The 15,022-nt window shown below is 43.1% G+C and overlaps 1 non-coding gene across 1 annotated transcript; it reads right to left on the bottom strand.

The window, feature by feature from the left end:
* Positions 1-960: 960 nt before the first annotated feature.
* Positions 961-1,067, bottom strand: LOC145135229 (small nucleolar RNA R71). Its single transcript, XR_013719691.1, has one exon. It is a non-coding gene; the product is annotated as a small nucleolar RNA R71 (small nucleolar RNA).
* Between the last annotated feature and the right edge of the window lie 13,955 nt (positions 1,068-15,022).

Here is a 15,022-nt window from a genome sequence, read left to right as displayed (position 1 = left end):
GACTTATTTGATTTGTTTGATTTATTTGTTTTAGGTTGATTGATCCGTTTTGTGGGGTAAAACCTGCAAAAAGTTACTTTTTTTTGCTTAGTTTTTTTAGTACTAGGCTCACGACGTGAACCTTAAGTTCACGACGCGAGTTCAGTAAATTCTAGTTTTTTTTTGCGATTTTCTTTTCTGTTAGTTTTTCTGCGACAACACGAGGTGGTAGTCTTTACCACGACGTGGTGGCCAGTTTGTAGAAATTTTTTTTTTTTAGTTTTTGTTCAGTTTTACGTTTTTATTTTGATTGTTTTGCAGGAGTTCATGACCAGAGGATCCAACACACCTTTGGTGCCACCACTTGAAGATCCGGAGTCTACGCTTCACAAAAAGAATAATAAGAAGTCGCCTTTACAAGAACTGAAATCGGCCTTTTCAAGGAAGTCAGGAAAGAAAACGGGAGAATCGAGTTCAGCCTCAAAGAGCAAGTTTGAAGTCTTCGATCAATTTCCTAATCCACAAGAGTTCGCATACGAATCAGAAACAAAATTTGGGCTTTATACGAGTGAACCCGAGCACGAGCCGGAGAACGAAATGGCGAACATTGATGAGATGGCCATGGGGGATTACAAGAAGCGCATTCGAGATGATGTGGGGCCGGGTTTAGTACATCCTACGATTCCTGCCAATGCCACATTCGAGTTAAAGGGACACATCCTTACTGCACTTAAGGATATTCCATTCTATGGGAAGGATCATGAGGATGCTTTCAAACATTTAGACGAGGTCAATGATATTGTGGATTATTTTAATACTCCTAATATCCCAAGGGAGACAGCTTTGCTAAGGATGCTACCAGTCACTTTCAAGGGAGCTGCAAAAGACTGGTTGAAGGCACTTCCATCTGGTACAATCAACACATGGGCCCAATTGCGTGAGAAATTTCTAGATCAGTTTTGCCCACCCTCAAAAATCTCTAAACTCAAGAAGGCGATTGCCAACTTTGAGCAAAATCCGGGGGAGTCATTATACGAGGCATGGGAGCGCTACAAGGGGTTGTTAAGGAATTGTCCTCAACATGACTTGAATATTCAGCAAGAGATGTCGATATTATATGATGGGGTGAATGTCATGACTAGACAACTCCTTGATTCGTAAGGACCACTAACGAAGAAGAACCCAAATCAGGCCAAGGAGCTAATTGAAGAATTTTCAAAGCACTCTCGTGAGTATCACAACCCAAGGCGCGATGGAATAAAGGGCAGTGGAGGTGCACAAACTGAAGAGATGGCTGCTGTGATGGCAATGCTTAACACTATGGATAGGAGATTGACCCAAATGGACGAATCAATTCATGCAATTCGAGTTGGTTGCGAGAGATGTACTGGCCCACATTTGACAAAAAAGTGTAATATGGATGAATATGGAAACAAGAAAGCTCAAGTTTGCTATTCAAGTGGAGACAAATATGATGAAGACTGGAGGAAACCAAAGAAAGAGTGGCTGCCATATGATGAGTACAAGAAGCAAAAAGAAGAGAAATTTAGGCAAACTGGCCGGGGCTTCTACCAAAGAGAGCAACCACCAGCTGAAAAGAAAGTTGATCTAGAGACCATGTTAATGAAGTTTATGGAAGCTTCAGAAAAAAGGCATGAAGCTACTGATACTGCAATAGAGGATCAAAGAACTATGATGAAGAATCATCATGTTATGATGATTGACCAACAGTCATTGTTAAAAAGTCAGCAAGCTTCCATCAATAACCTTGAAGTTCAACTTGGTCAACTTACTACTTTGGTAAATAAAAGATTGTCTCCACAAATTCCTGAAAAGAATACCCAATCTCACGTCATGTCCATTAATACTGAAGAAGAGGCGATTCCTGAATTCCTAGAAGCTTTAGAAGTGGAGCCAAAGCCATCTGAACCAAAGCCTAAGAAGACAAAACTCGAAAACGAAGAATCTGCTGAAACGCCAGATTCACGTCGTGAGCCCGCTATGCTCACGTCGTGGGATCGGTCTGAACAGAAAAAAATCGTATATGTTCCAGCTTATAAACCACCTTTACCATTCCCGTCTCGAGCACATCTTAGCCCACTGGAAAGGGAACATTTGGAGTTTATTCAACAAATAAAGGGTATTCCTATTAATACTCCTTTCCTTGATTCGCTTTCCAAAATTCCCAAATACGCGAAGTTCCTCCAAGACTTAATAGACACTCGTCAAGAATTAAGGAAGAATTCCAAGATCATTCTAAGTGAACAAAGCTCAAGGTCCGTATTGGGAGAGATACCTAAGAAGATGGGAGATCCTGGACGCCTCACTCTTCCATGTGAGTTTGGTAATAATTTGAAGACATATGCTTTAGCCGATTCTGGGGCTAGCATTAATTTGATGCCTTTTTCATTTTACCAAAAGTTAAATATTCAGAAGATGAAGTCTACAAAGATGACAATCCACATGGCAAACCGTTCAGTGACTCACCCAAGAGGGATAGTAGAAGACATCCTTGTAAAAATTGGGAAATTCGTTTTCCCAGTTGACTTTGTAGTGATGGATATGAAAGAAGATGCTAATGTTCCCATTATTCTTGGTCGTCCTCTACTAAATACTGCTCGGGCTCTTGTCGATATACGAGAATCCAAGCTCAAGTTGAGGGTTGGTGACGAAGAAGAAACTTTTGGACTACAAGATGGTTTCCAAGGATATGATGTTCAAGGTGAAGTGTTCAATGTTGAGGATGATAATGTGCTTGCAGAATTGGAGACACTTATGGAAGAAGAAATTAAAATAATTAAGCAAATCAAGCGCACCAAGCCAAGAGCTTCTGTTCCACTTGTATTCGAGGTGTTTGCTTATAAAACACCAACATCTTGGGAGAGTCAGGAGAGTGATGATGTGTCGAGTGATGAAGAGGAGGTTACATCAAAGGTGACTAGCCCGGTGGTGAAGGAGGAGGAGGATATTATGAAGCTTAAAAATGATGAAAAATTAAAGACTCAGGGGATCAAACGCAAGCTCGATGGAAACAAAGTCAAGGCTAAAAAGGAGAATTCTAAAAAGGCATATATTCGTCGAGCGCAAGCTTACAAGAGGCGTTTCAAGGAGCAGAAGATCCTGGTGGTGGACTCATCTGAAGATTCAACGTAGGATGCACGGAGTCCAGCTCAAGACTCCTTAAAAAGAAGCGCTTCTCGGGAGGCAACCCGAGTTTGGTTTGCGTTCTCATTCTCATTCTTTTTAGTTTTTGCATTTTTAGTTTTAGAAACATCGATCATTTCATCCAACTTACTTTATTCATAATTAAACACTTAGTGTGGGGTCCTAAAAAATGAAGTGGTAAAATTTATGGAATATAATACAAAATTTAGGATTAATAAAAATTTTATTATCATACAATATTCACGACGTGAATAAGTATGATTCACGGCGTGAGTTGGAATGTAACGGGCAATATATCAGTGATCCATAATTAGCCCGTTTTCTATTAAATGGCCCAATATTTTTAAGACCGGTCTACGTCTGATGTGGAATGAATAGCCCAGAATTAAGCCCAGACAGGACTCACGACGTGAATCCTTAGAGATTCACGACGTGAACAGTAACAAACACGGGACCACAGATTAAAGAACACATAACCCTCTTTGACCAAATCATTCTTTATTCCCCACGAAGTGAAAGAGAAGATTGGTCCCCCCTTTGCTCCGATTTCGGCCGACATACATTCCGTTTTCGTTTTTGCTTACGTAATCATTCGATCTAAGGTAATACTTCTTTATTATCATGTCTAATTCTTCCTTAATAGTTGAAACTTAGGGTTAGGGTTTGTAATTAGTTGAAATGTCGAAAATGTTCCCTAAAAATCCCGTAATAGCCTTGGAATGTTGATGATTTGTGGTTGAAATTAGCATAGGAGTAAACCCCAAGCATTGTATTGGCCCGATTTCTACAGAAAATGGACAGTTTCAGTTTGCGGTGACGAACTCACAACGTGAATTCTGGACTGGACAGTTTCATGTTTCTTTTATTTCTAATTTGTTGGGTTATTTCTTTTGGCTGTGTTTGTTGTTTGTTTTTACAGGAATGGGTCCCAAAAGAGAAGTTCCAACCTGGGTTTCTAGTCTCCACCCGTTTTACGTCTTTCCAACGAATATGTCACGGGATATATATACGCGTTGGAACAACCGGGTAGGATGGTTGTACAACCGGGAGATTGCTATTTCACCCACTATTGAATGGGCACGTTTGAGGGAGGTCGGGCTTATGGATAGGCTGTCCCCGTTTCTTACTAAAATTTTTATTGGAGATGGTTTTTCATTCACTTGCTCGGGATGGCTCAATATTTTCCGTGTCCAAGAGCGGGTCTATAAGGAGTTGTGTGTGGAGTTTTTCGCCACAGTGACATTCCATGAGAATGTCCAAGATCCACATTATCCGCAAGCACTGGTCTTTCGGCTCGGGGGTGAGTATCTGGAATGTAGCCTCATGGAATTTTCTTGGAGGGTTGGTATATATGATCACCAAGAGGCGATGAGTCCTGAATTTGGAATGTTTTGAGGGGGGCAACTAGAGGTTATGCAGATGGTGTCATAGGATTTGATTTTGGCATTCTATTGCATCCGGGATCTTCAATTCCGGAGTGTCCCCCGAAAGTAGCATTCGATCTCCTATCCACCGAGTGCTACATCGCTTCATCACTTTCTCCATCAATCACAGAAGGCATCGGGACAAGGTAACCAAGCAGAATTTATTCTTTTTATGGTGCACATTGCAGCCGGGAATGTGTTGCAACATTTCCTACTTTTTGGCACGCTTCCTGGCTGGCTCTGCTGCCAGTTCTCGCCCCGGGAGCCCTATTTGTGGAGGGCAGTTCATGACCCGTTTGGCCCGATCATATGGGTTGCTTGTTCCTGGTATCATTCGTTCCATGACTTGCATGGATGGACACGAGTTTAGTATGGGTTATTTGGAGACCATGCGGGTGGTCCAAAATTATGGAACCCATTGGGGTATTTTGGGGACGGATGATGAGGATGGTGGTGAGCAGCAGGGTGATCAACCCACACCACAACCAAGGCCGAGGGGAAGGTATGTTAGAGGAAGAGGAGAGAGAGGGCAGCCGGTGCATACACCCGCACCCATGGTAGGATCACATATTGGGGATGATATGACAGGGTATTTTGACCAGCTTTCCTTGAGCGTGAACTGGATTGGAGGGACTATGGAGAATATGGTTCTGCACTTCAATGTGGAGCATCCTCCTCACCTGGGGTATCACTACCCAATTTGCCCTAGGTTGAGTGAGTATCGAGGCCACGGAGGAGATGGGGCAGGCACTGTGGCGAAGGACTTGGGCCCAATTTGGAAAATTAGGCCATAGATGGGCCATAATTAGGCCTTTATGATTACGAGATATTGGGCCATTGGAATACCAATAGTTTGAACTATAATAAATGGATGCGAATTAAGGTAAGACCATGTAGAGGGTTGGGCCCAATTTGGAAAATTGGGCCATATGTTGGGCTTTGGCCCATTACTTGACTATTGGGCCTTTGGAGTGTGAGTTGGACCTTCGGCTTGGAACCCAATTATTAATTAGGTATTATTTGATGTTGACAGTTCGGGAATCTGTCAACCAGCAGTTGGAGTTTTATCTGCGGGACTTCAGCAATGCCACGTGAGTTCTCCTCACTATATCAACAGGGCCTAAGTTACCAATGTCAGCCCTTATCGGATTTGTATCCGGGTTTATTGCATGATATGCTTATTGATTTACATCCTGGTAGTTAGGATGATGATATGCTTAGTGACCGGGTGGGTCGGTATCCTGGTTTATAGGATGGTTGCTATGTTAGTGATATGTTAGATCGGTATCTTGGTTTATAGGATGGTTGCTATGTTAGTGATCTGTTAGATCGGTATCCTGGTTTAGAGGATGGTTGCTATGTTAGTGATCTGTTAGATCGGTATCTTCGTTACAGGATGGTTTCTATGTTAGTGATCGGTTAGATCTGTATCCTGGTTATAGGATGGTTTCCATGTTAGTGATCTGTTAGATATGTGTGATTATCTGTACATGCTAGCTAGCGTATGATATCTGTTAGATATGTGTGATTATCTCTATAAGAATGGAACATATGGTTTTTGAAAACATGTTTGTAATATTTATTTGTCGAGTAAGAGGCATTCCAACAAGTTAGAAGCCATTTTAAAAACATGTTTGTAATATTTATTGGTTTTTGAAATGACTTAAAAAGTTTTAAATTGGCTTGAATTTTATGGATGTTACAATGAACATAAACTCAAATTCTAGTTTGTTTAGTTAAATGAACGAACATGAATAATAGGATTTTTCGTTCAATTATGTTCGTGAACGTCCCTTATGTTATTCGTTTACGTATGTTTATGTTCGTTCATTTAAGTTCATTTTATGTTCATATATGTTCAATTGTGTTTGATTACATTACTATTTTATATGTTTTTTTATGTTCATATATGTTCGATTATGTTTGTTTATCTCCGTTCGTTTAACATTTTCACGAACATAAACGAACGAACGTGAACAATATATTTTTTTAAACAAACGAACAAGAACAAGAAAATTTGTTCGTTTATCCGTTCGTGTCCGTTCGTTTGTTCGGCTAATTTAAATGAACTAACATGAACAACCCTCGTTCGTGTTCATTTGGTTCGTTTACAACCCTTGGCATATATGATATTTTGATGTTTACGAATGACATATATGATACTTCTAAATTTTATGAAGCGTAAATGTGATTTTTAGAAATTAAATTTGGCAAATATGATATGTTGATGGTTAATAAGGATATATATGAAATTTTGTCTAGAATGGAATAACTTTATTGAGGGATGAGAACAATAATATCTTGCAGTGTGTTAATGTTCAAAGAGTTTCTAGCCTAACGGTATCAACTATTGCCCTCTCTCATTGAGGTCGAAGGTTCAAGTCACATCGTGGACATAAGTGAAACTAAAGAGTAGTTTAAGAATAGATTAAATTTATTGTTAAAAAAAATAATAATACTTATTAATAATATTTTTTTAAATATAAGCAACTGTTATTTTGTGTTAATAATATATGTTTATTTTATAGGTTTATCACAGTATTTATAAACAAAAACATTTTTTAGAACCATATTGTATTGAAAAAACATAACGGTAAATGACAATCATCCGATTCTTATGTTAATTATAATTTATTAGTTATTAAAATCCACATTATCATATTTATCTCTATATGTTACACATATTCACATATTTATTAACAGTAAAATCAAAATCATAACAAATAATATAGTAACTTAACCAAAAAAACTGAATCTAAACCGAATAATGTAACCAAAAAGATCGCAAGACCAAACTTATCTGAAACAAGACACGGCTAAAAAAAACTGGTCCAAAAAAAGTTGATCAAAAAAGATCGCAAGACCAAACTTATCTGAAACAAGACACGGCTAAAAAAACTGGTCCAAAAAAAGTTGATCAAAAAAGAAGACCGATCCAAGACTGACCAATGATCGATCTGTGACCGATTTTCTACACCTCTACTTCATTAAGTTAACATATAGAACTCATTTTCACCACAAATAGGCGTCAACTATGTAATGTCCCAAAAATATGATCCAAAAATTTCATTTTTAATTTAAATAAAACAGTATTCCAAAAACATTATCCATACAACTCAAATGAAAATAAGTATCTCAACATCATAACAATCAGAGTGAATTCTCAAAAGCGGAATCCATATGGTGTGTGCGATGCAGTCAACCCGAGATCTTCCCATTGGAACTAGAAGTACCTGAAACATAAACTGAAAATCGTAAGCACAAAGCTTAGTGAGTTCCCCAAAATACCACATACCATACATAATCATACATAATGGGCCCTGCCCGGCATCAGACCCCGTCCGGCATCGGGCCCCACCCGACATAGAGCCTCGCTCGGTAAATAGATCGAGCCCCGCCCAACATACATATAACATATATCAAGTAAACACATACACACGCAATAATCACAAAGATACATAGCATACAAAATGGTCATCGGGCCCTGTCCGGTAAGCATATAAGCACATAACACATGCAAGAGTCACACAGACAGCGAGCATACTAACATAGCATAAACATGGGCCCCCATTGGTGTCTTCGACCCGCTAAACCCAGTGGGGAAACTCACCTTGCACTGCTGAATCAAACGGATAATCCCTGGCTACTGGTCTAACAAATCCCCAAGCTCAAAAAGCTTTGCAAAAAGGGTGGTGATTCTGGATCCAAGACCTCCTCTCCAAGCTAAGTAACTTCAAGCTTCTCCAACTCCTTCAAAATGCACAAAATGAACACCAAATTCTCTCCAAGGGCTCAAAAACTCAACAATGGAGGCTAAGACTCGTTTATATGGTTTTGGGGCTTTAGAGGCTGGTAAGGAGGGCATCCCTAATGAATAAGGATGTTTATATAGGGTGCAAAACCCCTAACTAGGGTTTCATTAAATCCCTGTACGCCCAACATACACATACGTATGCCCAACGTACGTGACCTGGGTCTCGACTCACCGTCAACTCAGTACGCTAAGTGTACCAAGTGGTACTCCCCGTGTACTGGCTTTTCAACTAGTATGCTAAACGTAACAAGTGGTACGCCCCGCGTAGTACTTCAGGGACTAAAATGCACAATTCCAAAATAAAAAGGCCATAAAGTACATACCAGGGTACAAGTATTACAATTCTCCCCCACTTGAATCATACTTCGTCCTCGAAGTCCGCTACTCCAAATAACTCTGGGTAATTCTCCGTCATCTCATATTTGGGCTCCCAAACCCACTCCGAACCCTTGCGGTGCTGCCATTGCACATTCACCAACTCAACTACCTTGTTCCTCAAGGTTTTCGTCTTTCGATCCAGAATCGCCACCGGTCTCTCAATATCATTCAGATGGTCTCCACCTGAATATCCTCTAATGGCACCACTGCAGAATTATCTACCAGGCACTTTCGTAGCTGAGATACATGAAACGTGCTATGAATTTGATTGAGCTCGGTTGTAAGATATAAACGATACGCAACCCGGGCCACCCGAGCCAAAAATCTGAAGGGACCAATATACCTGGGGCCCAGCTTGCCCCGCTTCCTAAACGAGATGACACCTTTCCAAGGTGAGACCTTCAGCATAACCATATCTCTCACCTGGAACTCTAAGTCTGACCGGTGCCTGTCGGCATAACTCTTCTGTCGACTCTGAGCTATCTGGAGCCTGCTCCGAACCTGTTGAATCAGCTCAGTACTCCCCATAACCCGCTAACCGACCTCGCTCCAACAAATAGGGGTCCTGCAATTTCTCCCGTAGAGCATCTCAAGAGGAGGTCGATCAATGCTAGCATGATAACTATTGTTATACGAAAATTCCGCTAATGGAAGATACGTATCCCAACTCCCACCAAATTCCAACACACAAGCACACAACATATCCTTGAGGGTCTGAACGGTCTGCTCGCTCTGACCATCAGTCTGCGGATGAAATGTTGTACTGAAATGAAGACGAGTACCCAACTCTTTATGAAATATCTTCCATAACCTGGAAGTGAATCGGACATCCCTGTCAGAAACCACTGATACCGGCACCCCATGACATGCTACCACCTCCCTGATATAAACCTCGACCAACTTTTCTGCAGATATACTCTCCTGAATCGGAATGAAATGCGTGCTCTTGTTCAAATGATCCACAATGACCCATATCGAATCTACTCCATGCACGGTCGTGGGAAGCTTTGTGATAAAATCTATGGTGATGTCTTCCCATTTCCATACGGGAATCTCCAACGACTGCATGTTGTCGTCAGGACGCTGATGTTCAGCCTTGACCTTCCTACAGGTCAAGAACTACTCCACATACCATGCCACATCCCGTTTCATGTAGGGCCACCAATAATCAGGAAGAAGATCCCTATACATATTCGTCGCCGCGGGATGGATGGAGAACCTCGACTTGTGAGCCTCCTCCATCAGAATCTGGCGAACACCACCCCAGTACTCAACCCAGACTTGCCGATGCACAGTCAACAAACCACGACTATCATAATCGAAGGAAGCCACCTATCCCACAATACGCTCGCTTTTTTGGTGCTCTTCCTTCAAAGCCTCAACCTGTGCCTCCCGAATTCGCTCCAATAATGGAGTAATCACATTCATCCTCAAGCATATATCCCTGATCGAAGCCGCGACCACCTTGCGGCTAAGAGCATCGGCCACCGTATTGGCCTTTCCTGGGTGATAAAGGATTTCGTAATCATAGTCCTTCACCACATCCAACCACCGGCGTTGCCGCATATTCAGATTCGGCTGATCCATTGAATACCTCAGGCTCTTGTGATCCTTGTAAAAGTACAACGAACCCCATAGAGTTAATGCCTCCAAATCTTGAGGGCAAAAACCACGACCCCAACTCCAAGTTATGTATCGGATAATTCGCCTCATGAGGCTTAAGCTGCCTCGAGGCGTAAGCGATCACGTGACCCCTATGCATTAATACCACCCCTAATCTAGAGATCGAAGCATCACAATAAACCATGAAATCATCAACACCCTCCGACAAGGTCAAAATTGGCGCCTCACACAGCCGCTGTCTAAGAGGCTCAAAAGCTGCTTGTTGCGCAGGCCCCCAACGGAATGTAACCGCCTTCTTTGTCATTCGGTATAAAGGAACAACTATCTTGGAGAAACTTGGATGAATCTTCGATAATAACCCGCCAAACCAAACAAACTCCGAATCTCAGATGCAGACCTTGGAACCTCCCACTACATCATGTCCTCAACCTTGGCCAGATCAACCAGAAACTGCACCTTGCGCAACCAGAATTCACACTTGGAGAACTTTGCGAAAAGTATCTCCCTCCTCAATGTCTCCAAAACTTTCCTCAAGTGCTCCTCGTGCTTCTCCTGAGTCTTGGAATAAACCAAGATATCATCAATAAATACTATCACATACCGATCCAACATCGACCTACACACGCGGTTCATGAGATCCATGAACGCGGTTGAAGCATTGGTGAGCCCAAAAGGCATCCCCGCCAACTCATAATGACCATAACGAGTCTAGAAAGTTGTCTTCTGCACATCCTCATCCCTAACCAACATCTGATGATAACCCGATCGCAAATCAATCTTGGAGAACCAATATGCACCCTGAATCTGGTCAAAAAGATCATCAATCTTCGGGAGTGGATAATGGTTCTTCACCGTTACCTTGTTCAACTCCCGGTAGTGGATACACATACGATGAGACCCGTCATTCTTCTTCACAAACAGAATCGGTGCTCCCCAAGGCGAACTGCTCGGTCGAATAAATCCATTGTCTAACAGCTCCTGCAGCTGTGTAGAAATCTCATGCATCTCGGGAGGATCTAACCGATATGGTGCTTTGGCTATCAGAGCTGCACCTAGAACCAAATCAATCCTGAACTCAATATGCCTCTCTGGAGGCACCCCAGGCAAGTCCTCCGGGAATACATCCAGGTAATCCCGCACAATCGGCACATCATCCACGGTTGCCTTACCTTTATCCCGGGTATCCGTGACATAGGCGACATAACCGGAGCAACCCTGATGAAGATAGCGTCCGGACCTCGCTGAAGAACACAAAACCGGCCTACGCTGCAGTCTCTCCCCATGAATCACCAACTCTGCCCCACTTAGGGTCCCAACCCGAACTAACTGCTGCTCACAGTCGATCACTGCCCTATTAGGGCTCAACCAATCCATGCCCACAATGACCTTGTTCCCACGCAACGGAATGGAAACCAAATCCACCAAATACTGCTCATTGAACAACTCAAGAGTACACCTCGGATGAACCCTCGCAACCCGAACAGTCCTATCATCAGCAATATCAACATCAAGAGGACAATCCAGCTCCCCCGAAGCTCCAGCAAAACTCTTGCTCAGCGCAAGCGATACAAAGGATCAGGTAGCCCCCGAATCGAACAATATCAAAGCAGAAATACCATTCACAAGGAACGATCCTAAAATAAAACATATAAACATAAGCAGGCTATTCAATATAAATAAAGATATAAGGAGAAGATACATACTCGTCACCACATCAGGAGTTGCACGCGCTTCCTCTGCCGTCGGCTGGAAAGCCCTGCTCTTCGCCACCGGCCCTGGCGACCGTCAGTAATCCGGAGATTTGCATGAGTGGGTGCTAATACCGGTCATGTTGCAGCTAAACTCGGACAATGGGCCTTCTTGTGGCCCCTCTGATTGCAATTGTAACACCCATAAAATCATGCCAAATTTGAACTTTTAAAAACATTTCAAACCATTAAATCATTACAAACTTGTTTTCAAAATGTATAATATCAGAGTTTTCCCAAAAACATAAACATAACATGAGCAAATGTACGATCACGCCTTCGCCTTGCCGCGATCCCCTGATGTACCTGAAACAATAAACTGAAAACTGTAAGCCCGAAAGCTTAGTGAGTTCCCCCAAAATACTGATACACTGCACATAACACATATATAAATAACAACATGTATTGGGTCCATAGCTTTATAGACTGGATTAGCCCTAGGCCCACAGTATGAGTCTGGATTGCCTTCCGGGCCCACAGCTCACATCTGGATTGTCATCGAGCCCACAGTACGAGTCTCCCTCAGCTCGTATCTGGAATGCTCCCGGGTTTGTTGGTTACCGCACGGAGCAGTATCACCTCAACCCATCCCATATAATATGTCAACATATAACACAACTAATGCGCATACAGATAATCACATAACAACACAGGTAGTCCTACAGATCTACCTAACTGGCATAACAACTAGCATGCAACACTAACTCATACTCAACATACTACCAACTGCTAGGATATCATATCCAATGGGCCGGTCTTGGTGCCTTAGACCCCATAGCATAGTGAGGTAACTCACCTCGCAACTATCGACTCGAAAGATAAGCTCAAACTCTCGGATCACCGCCATAAACCCCACCACCTATATTCACCATAGAACCATACTTGTAAAATTCCAATTTCCCAAAATGCCCCAGAAGTCAAATAGTCAACCCTTGGTCAAACTCAAGGTCAACGGTCAAGGTCCACATTCCATATTGACCCGACTCGTCGAGTGCAGTCACTGACTCGTCGAGTCCTTCCAGAACGCGAGTAGTCGTGAAATCTCCCCACTGACTCGTCGAGTCCATACGTGTCCAAAAGTCGGGAAAACCCCAATTGACTCGCGAGTCACCCCACTGACTCGCCGAGTCCATGCAGAAGTCCATGCACGACAATCTTCATCGGACTCGCCGAGTTGCCATGCAACTCGCCGAGTCCCTTCAGTCCATTATCCATTCAGATGCATATTAATCCATTTTAAGGTTCCATATTGCAGATCCACCTTCCCAAGGCATGTTTATCACATAAAGTTGTCAACTTTACGTACATGCAAGGCTCCAAAGTCTTATAATGTCCAAAACCAAGCTTGAAATGGAGTTTTACACTTAAGGAGAGGTTCATACTTGCTAAAGCTTAAAGCTTTATGGACTTAGAGACCAAAGAGAGTTCAGATCTGAAGTTACAACTTCAGATCTTAGCTCATACCCAAGAATAACTTCATAATATGGTAGAAAAGCCCTGATCTTTAACCAAATGAGATCTAGAAGGAAATGAGGTCAAGGTAACGACTTCACACCTTCCAAAAGATGCTAACAGAGGTAGATATCAGATCCCCACATGTTCCTTGCTTCTAGCCACTTGCTCTCCAAGCTCTTCTCACTAAGATCCACCTTCCAAAGCTTAAAACACACAAGAATGGAGCACACACGGATTAGGGTTTGCTGGACTCTCAAGAGGCTGTAAGGGGGCTAAAGGAGGCTAACGATCCTTTAAATAGGGTGCAAAACCCCGGAAATTAGGGTTTCATCCTCCAGCTCCTACTCGTCGAGTCCAATCTTAGACTCGGCGAGTAGGTCACTTAGACACGTGGCCCAACCCGCTTCTACTCGACGAGTCAGGGCATCCAACTCGTCGAGTAGACCTTGAAAATTATGAGAATTAAAGCCATAAACTAATACCTGAGAATCAGGGCGTTACAATTCTCCCCCACTTGAACTAGACTTCGTCCTCGAAGTCTGCTGCGGTGAACAACCCTGGATAGTGCTCCCGCATTTCCGCCTCCGGCTCCCACGTGCACTCGGACCCTCTTCGGTGCTCCAATTGTACCTTTACCAAAGGTGTCTCCTTGTTCCGCAGAACCTTCACCTTCCTCTCCAGAATGGCCACGGGCCTCTCAACATAATTCAGGCGCTCATCAACCTGAATGTCATCCAATGATACTACTGCCTCCTCATCCAGAATGCACTTCAGCAATTGCGAAACAGGAAAGGAGTTGTGGATCCGACAGAGCTCTTGCGGTAGCTCTAACCTGTATGCCACCTTGCCAACCCTGGCAACGATCCTGAACGGCCCAATCTATCGGGGAACCAATTTACCCCTCTTCCTAAAGCGGATCACACCCTTCCAGGGCGAGACCTTTAGGAGTACCATGTCACCGACCTGGAACTCTAACTTGGATCGGCGCTTGTCGGCGTAACTCTTCTGCCGACTCTGAGCGGTCTGCAGCCGCTGCCTGATCTGCTGAATCTCCTTGGTAGTATGCAAGACTATCTTCGTCCGCCCCATCACCCTATGTCCGACCTCACCCCAACAACGGGGTGCGACATCTCCGACCATACAACAGCTCGAAAGGCGGGGCGCCAATGCTTGAATGATAGCTTTTGTTGTAGGCGAACTCTGCAAGGGGTAGGTGTGAATCCCAGCTCCTACCGAAGTCAATGACACACGCACTCAACATATCCTCGAGGGCCTGAATGGTCCGCTCGCTCTGACGGTCGGTCTGTGGATGAAATGTTGTGCTAAAATGCAGCCGCGTGGCCAGTTCCTCGTGGAACTTCTGCCAGAAACGGGAGGTAAATCTAACATCTCGGTCGGAAACAATGGAAACCGGAACCTCATGGCGAGCGACGATC

Source organism: Lactuca virosa, chromosome 8 (genome assembly GCF_052849685.1).
Source record: "Lactuca virosa cultivar CGN04683 chromosome 8, Lactuca_virosa_CGN04683_v6, whole genome shotgun sequence".
Classification (NCBI taxonomy): Eukaryota; Viridiplantae; Streptophyta; class Magnoliopsida; order Asterales; family Asteraceae; genus Lactuca; species Lactuca virosa.
This window is presented reverse-complemented; position numbering and strand designations above follow the sequence as displayed.